This window comes from Garra rufa, chromosome 9 (genome assembly GCF_049309525.1).
Source record: "Garra rufa chromosome 9, GarRuf1.0, whole genome shotgun sequence".
Taxonomy (NCBI): domain Eukaryota; kingdom Metazoa; phylum Chordata; class Actinopteri; order Cypriniformes; family Cyprinidae; genus Garra; species Garra rufa.
Genome location: NC_133369.1, coordinates 5,207,327 through 5,214,245, shown reverse-complemented (window position 1 = coordinate 5,214,245; position 6,919 = coordinate 5,207,327).

The following is a 6,919-nucleotide window of genomic DNA, read 5'->3' as shown; positions in this document are numbered from 1 at the left end:
CAGTACCTGGTTTAATATCCATGCAATAACTGTAATTGATTGGCTGGCAAACTGGCCTGACTTAAACCCATTGAAAATCTATGGGGTATTGTCAAAAGGAAGATGAGCCGAAATGCAGACGAGCTGAAGGCAAATATCAAAGCAACTTGGGCTCCATAACACCTCAACTATGTCAAATACTGATGGCCTCCATGCCACGCCGCCTTGATGCTGGAATTAGTGCAAAAGCAGGCCCAACAAAGTACTGAGGACATAATACATAAAAGGCCAACATGTGTTTAAGATCCTTTTTTATTTTGTGAAATACTGGATTTTTTTTTTTTTTTTTTTGTCTTTAATCCATAATCTTTAAAACTGAAACAAATAAAGGCTTGAAATATTTCACTATGTGTGTAGTGAACTAATATAACATACAAGTTTCAATTTTTGAAACCAATTATTGAAATAAATATTATCGATATTCTAATTTTTTGGCACATACCTGTACATCTTTGTATACACATTCCAAATATTTTCCTAAATTGTTTCTAAAATTGCTTAATTGGGAAAAACATAGGATATAGGTCCAAAATAAAATAAAATGTATTCATTTGTATTTATAATTGATGTGCCGACTTTATGAAATTGACAAGAATTTGCATATTCATATCTACAATTATGCATTATTAACTGTATTATGAATTATTACATTTATCTCATTATTAATCTTTTTGAGAATATGTATTTAATGCCCTAATAGTTTTACCCTTTTGAGACATGACATGAGACTGTATGCTGTTGTAGATATGTTATTTTCACACATTTTACCACATCTGTCATCAACTCTAAAAGACAGGAAGATGTTCTTAGAACAAGAAGTACTTCTTAGTAAATGTGCCTTTTTAAAGTTTGGGTTGGTGGGCAAACATGCAAATGAATAACACCTTTGTTCACGAGCTGAGACATGAGTAATGCGTTCTTAATCAAAACTAGACATATAAGCGACCAATAGACTTCCTGTACTGTGTGGTTTTTGGGTATAAGTGCTAACCCTGCACCCCCTTGCAGATCGGAGACTTCACACTTCTTTCTTCTCCCTCTCAGCTCTCTATCTTTTACTCTGATACTGGGTACACCTAGACAGTCTAATATTTCGATTAGACTTACTTTTCTCAGATTTGACTTGCTTTGAATTTGACTTACATCTAATTTGAATTCTAATGTGATTATTATACTATATTTAATTAGACTTTATTTGATCAGATTGACAAATGATTTAATTATTGATAACTTGGAATTGGAAATTAATGTTTATTTCTTTTAATCAAAATTACATTCATGGAATTAACAGTTATTAATAATGTGAATCCTGTTATTGCTGTAATTTTTTTTAATTGTGGCATTTATTTTCATACTCGAAGATTTATATAATTTTTGAAACCTTTGAATGAATTTAATACCTTTTTAACCCCCACCCGTCTGATGTGGAATCAATCATATTTTTGAGTAAAATAAAATAAAATAAAATAAAATAAAATAAAATACTTCTAAAATTGCTTAATTATGAAAACATAGGATAGGTCTAAAATAAAATAAAATAAAATGTATTTGTATGCATATTAAAATAAAATAAAGTAATAAAATGTATGTATTTGTATACATATTAAAATAAAATTATAAAATGTATGTATTTGTATACATAATAAATAAAATAAAATAATAAAATGTATGTATTTGTATACATATTAAAATAAAATAAAATAATGTATTTTCACATATTTCAAATATTTTCCAAACATATTTCTAAAATTGCTTAATTAGAAAAACATAGGATAGGTCCAAAAATAAATAAATAAATAAAATGTATGTATATATGTCAAATGTCTCAATTCTAAACAGTAGTAACATGACCTAATTATGATTCATTCAGCAAGTGGTTATCCTAGACCTAGAAGGTGTCATTTTGATGTTTTAAACCAATTTGCTCTTGGCAGTCAGGTTAAATGGATAATTAAAAAATTAGATGTTTGTTATCACTTCAGGTTTATTTAGCACACTCAAACGCATTGCATTGTGGGATACAGCGCACACCATACTGAGCTCTGGTTATGTGGTGTACATTTGCATACTGTATATTTGTATGCATATTCCAAACATTTTCCAAAATTATTTCTAAGATTGCTTAATGAGGAAACAGAATAGGAAAAAATAAAATAAAATAAAATAAAATAAATGTATTTGTATACATACTCCACAATAACTCTCCAAAATTCTTTCTAAGATTGCTTAATGAGCAAAATAAAAATAAATAAATTAAAAAGGTATAATATTTGTATACATAATAAAATAAAATAAAATAAAATGTATGTATTTATATACATATTCCAAACATTTTCCAAAATTATTTCTAAATTTGCTTAATTAGAAAAACATAGGATAGGTCAAAATAAAATAAAACAAAATAAAATAAAATAAAATAAAATGTATTTGTATACATATTCCACAAAATTTTAAAATTAAAATAGTTTAATTAGGAAAACATAGGATAGGTCCAAAAAAATAAATATATATATATATATATATAGTAAAATAAAAATGCACAATGTTTTTGTATACATATTCCACAAAGAAATTCTAAAATTATTTCTAAAATTGTTTAATGGGACATGTCCAAAGTAAAATAAAATATAAAATAAAATAAAATATATTCGTATACACATTTCAAACATTTTCCAAATTTATTTCTAAAATTGCTTAATATGAAAAAACATAGGATAGGTCCGATATAAAATAAAATAATAAAATACAATTAAAACTTAACTTACTAAATTAGTTAGCATGAGCTAACAATAAACAACACTTTTACAGCATTGATTAATCCTAATTTTCACATTTAATACATTTTAAAATCAAATTTTGTAGTTTTTAGCATTAATTACTGCACTGTGAACTAACATATATAAAAATGATTTTATTAACATTACCAGTCATTTATAAATGCCATTTTATAATTATATTTTGCTGTTGTATATATTGCCCAAGAGTAAATAAATTATATTATATAAATAAATCATATCATTCTCACTGTTACATAATGCATTAAATAATGTTAACAAATGAGACATGAGTAATGCGTTCCTAATCAAAACTAGACATATAAGCGACCAATAGACTTCCTGTGTTTGGGTAAGTGCTAACCCAGCACCCCAGCATCGGAGACTTCACACTTCTTTCTTCTCCCTCTCAGCTCTCTATCTTTAACTCTGATACTGGGTACATCTAGACAGTCTAATATTTCGATTAGACTTACTTCTCTCAGATTTGACTAGCTTTGAATTTGACTTACATCTGATTTGAATTCTAATGTGATTATTATACTATATTTAATTAGACTTTATTTGATCAGACTGACAAATGATTTAATTATTGATAACTTGGAATTGGGAATTAATGTTTATTTCTTTTAATCAAAATTACATAATTAACAGTCATTAATAATGTGATTCTTGTTATTGCTGTAATTCTTTTAATTGTGGCATTTATTTTCATACTCGAAGATATATATAATTTTTTAAACCTTTGAATGAATTTAATACATTTTTAACCCCCACCCGTCTGATGTGGAATCAATCATTTTTTGCATTAATAATAAAATAAAATAAAATGTATGTATTTATTTTGTACACATATTCCAAATATTTTCCTAAATTATTTCTAAAATTGCTTAATTAGGAAAACATAGGATAGGTCCAAAATAAAACAAAAAATAAAAATAAATATATGTACATAAAATAAAATAAAATAAAATAAAATAAATGTATTTGTAAACACATTCCAAACATTTTCCAAATGTATTTCAAAAACTGACTTCTAAAATTGCTTAATTATGAAAACATAGGATAGGTCTAAAATAAAATAAAATGTATTTGTATGCATATTAAAATAAAATAAAGTAATAAAATTTATGTATTTGTATACATATTAAAAAAAATTATAAAATGTATGTATTTGTATACATATTAAAAAAAAATAAAATAAAATCATGTATTTGTACACATATTTCAAATATTTTTCAAACATATTTCTAAAATTGCTTAATTTGAAAAACATAGGATAGGTCCAAAAAAATAAATAAAATAAAATAAAATGTATGTATATATGTCAAATGTCTCAATTCTAAACAGTAGTAACATGACCTAATTATGATTCATTCAGCAAGTGGTTATCCTAGAAGGTGTCATTTTGATGTTTTAAACCAATTTGCTCTTGGCAGTCAGGTTAATTAATTGGATAATTAAAAAATTAGATGCTTGTTATCACTTCAGGTTTATTTAGCACACTCAAACGCATTGCATTGTGGGATACAGCGCACACCATACTGAGCTCTGGTTATGTGGTGTACATTTGCATACTGTATATTTGTATGCATATTCCAAACATTTTCCAAAATTATTTCTAAGATTGCTTAATGAGGAAACAGAATAGGTCAAAAATAAAATAAAATAAAATAAAATGTATTTGTACACATACTCCACAATAACTCTCCAAAATTCTTTCTAAGATTGCTTAATGAGCAAAATAAAAAAAATAAAAAATTAAAAAGGTATATATTTGTATACATAATAAAATAAAATAAAATAAAATAAAATGTATGTATTTATATACATATTCCAAACATTTTCCAAAATTATTTCTAAATTTGCTTAATTAGAAAAACATAGGACAGGTCAAAATAAAATAAAACAAAATAAAATAAAATAAAATAAAATAAAATGTATTTGTATACATATTCCACAAAATTTTAAAATTAAAATAGTTTAATTAGGAAAACATAGGATAGGCCCAAAATAAAATAAAAAAATAAAATATAGTAAAATAAAAACGCACAATGTTTTTGTATACATATTCCACAAAGAAATTCTAAAATTATTTCTAAAATTGTTTAATGGGACATGTCCAAAGTAAAATAAAATAAAATATAAAATAAAATAAAATGTATTCGTATACACATTTCAAACATTTTCCAAATTTATTTCTAAAATTGCTTAATATGAAAAAACATAGGATAGGTCCGATATAAAATAAAATAATAAAATACAATTGAAACTTAACTTACTAAATTAGTTAGCATGAGCTAACAATAAACAACACTTTTACAGCATTGATTAATCCTAATTTTCACATTTAATACATTTTTAAACTCAAATTTTGTAGTTTTTAGCATTAATTAATGCACTGTGAACTAACATATATAAAAATGATTTTATTAACATTACCAGTCATTTATAAATGCCATTTTATAATTATATATTGCTGTTGTATATATTGCCCAAGAGTAAATAAATTATATTATATAAATAAATCATATCATGCTCACTGTTACATAATGCATTAAATAATGTTAACAAATGAGACATGAGTAATGCGTTCCTAATCAAAACTAGACATATAAGCGACCAATAGACTTCCTGTGTTTGGGTAAGTGCTAACCCAGCACCCCAGCATCGGAGACTTCACACTTCTTTCTTCTCCCTCTCAGCTCTCTATCTTTAACTCTGATACTGGGTACACCTAGACAGTCTAATATTTCGATTAGACTTACTTCTCTCAGATTTGACTATAGCTTTGAATTTGACTTACATCTGATTTGAATTCTAATGTGATTATTATACTATATTTAATTAGACTTTATTTGATCAGACTGACAAATGATTTAATTATTGATAACTTGGAATTGGGAATTAATGTTTATTTCTTTTAATCAAAATTACATTCATGGAATTAACAGTCATTAATAATGTGATTCTTGTTATTGCTGTAATTCTTTTAATTGTGGCATTTATTTTCATACTTGAAGATATATATAACTTTTGAAACCTTTGAATGAATTTAATACCTTTTTAACCCCCACCCGTCTGATGTGGAATCAATCATTTTTTGCATCAATAATAAAATAAAATAAAACGTATGTATTTGTTTTGTACACATATTCCAAATATTTTCCTAAATTATTTCTAAAATTGCTTAATTAGGAAAACATAGGATAGGTCCAAAATAAAACAAAAAATAAAAATAAATATATGTACATAAAATAAAATAAAATAAAATAAAATAAAATAAAATAAAATAAAATAAAATAAAATAAAATAAATGTATTTGTAAACACATTCCAAACATTTTCCAAATGTATTTCAAAAACTGACTTCTAAAATTGCTTAATTATGAAAACATAGGATAGGTCTAAAATAAAATAAAATGTATTTGTATGCATATTAAAATAAAATAAAGTAATAAAATTTATGTATTTGTATACATATTAAAAAATTTTTATAAAATGTATGTATTTGTATACATATTAAAATAAAATAAAGTAATAAAATGTATGTATTTGTATACATATTAAAATAAAATTATAAAATGTATGTATTTGTATACATAATAAATAAAATAAAATAATAAAATGTATGTATTTGTATACATATTAAAATAAAATAAAATAAAATCATGTATTTGTACACATATTTCAAATATTTTTCAAACATATTTCTAAAATTGCTTAATTAGGAAAACATAGGATAGGTCTCAAATAAAACAAAAATAAATATATATACATAAATAAATTAATATAAAATAAAATAAAATAAAATAAAATAAAATTGTATACACATTCCAAACATTTTCCAAATGTATTTCTAAACACTTAATTATGAAAACATAGGATAGGTCTAAAATAAAATAAATAAAAATGTAGTTGTATGCATATTAAAATAAAATAAAGTAATAAAATGTATGTATTTGTATACATATTAAAATAAAAATAAATGTATGTATTTGTATACATAATAAATAAAATAAAATAATAAAATGTATGTATTTGTATACATATTAAAATAAAATAAAATAAAATAATAAAATCATGTATTTGTACACATATTTCAAA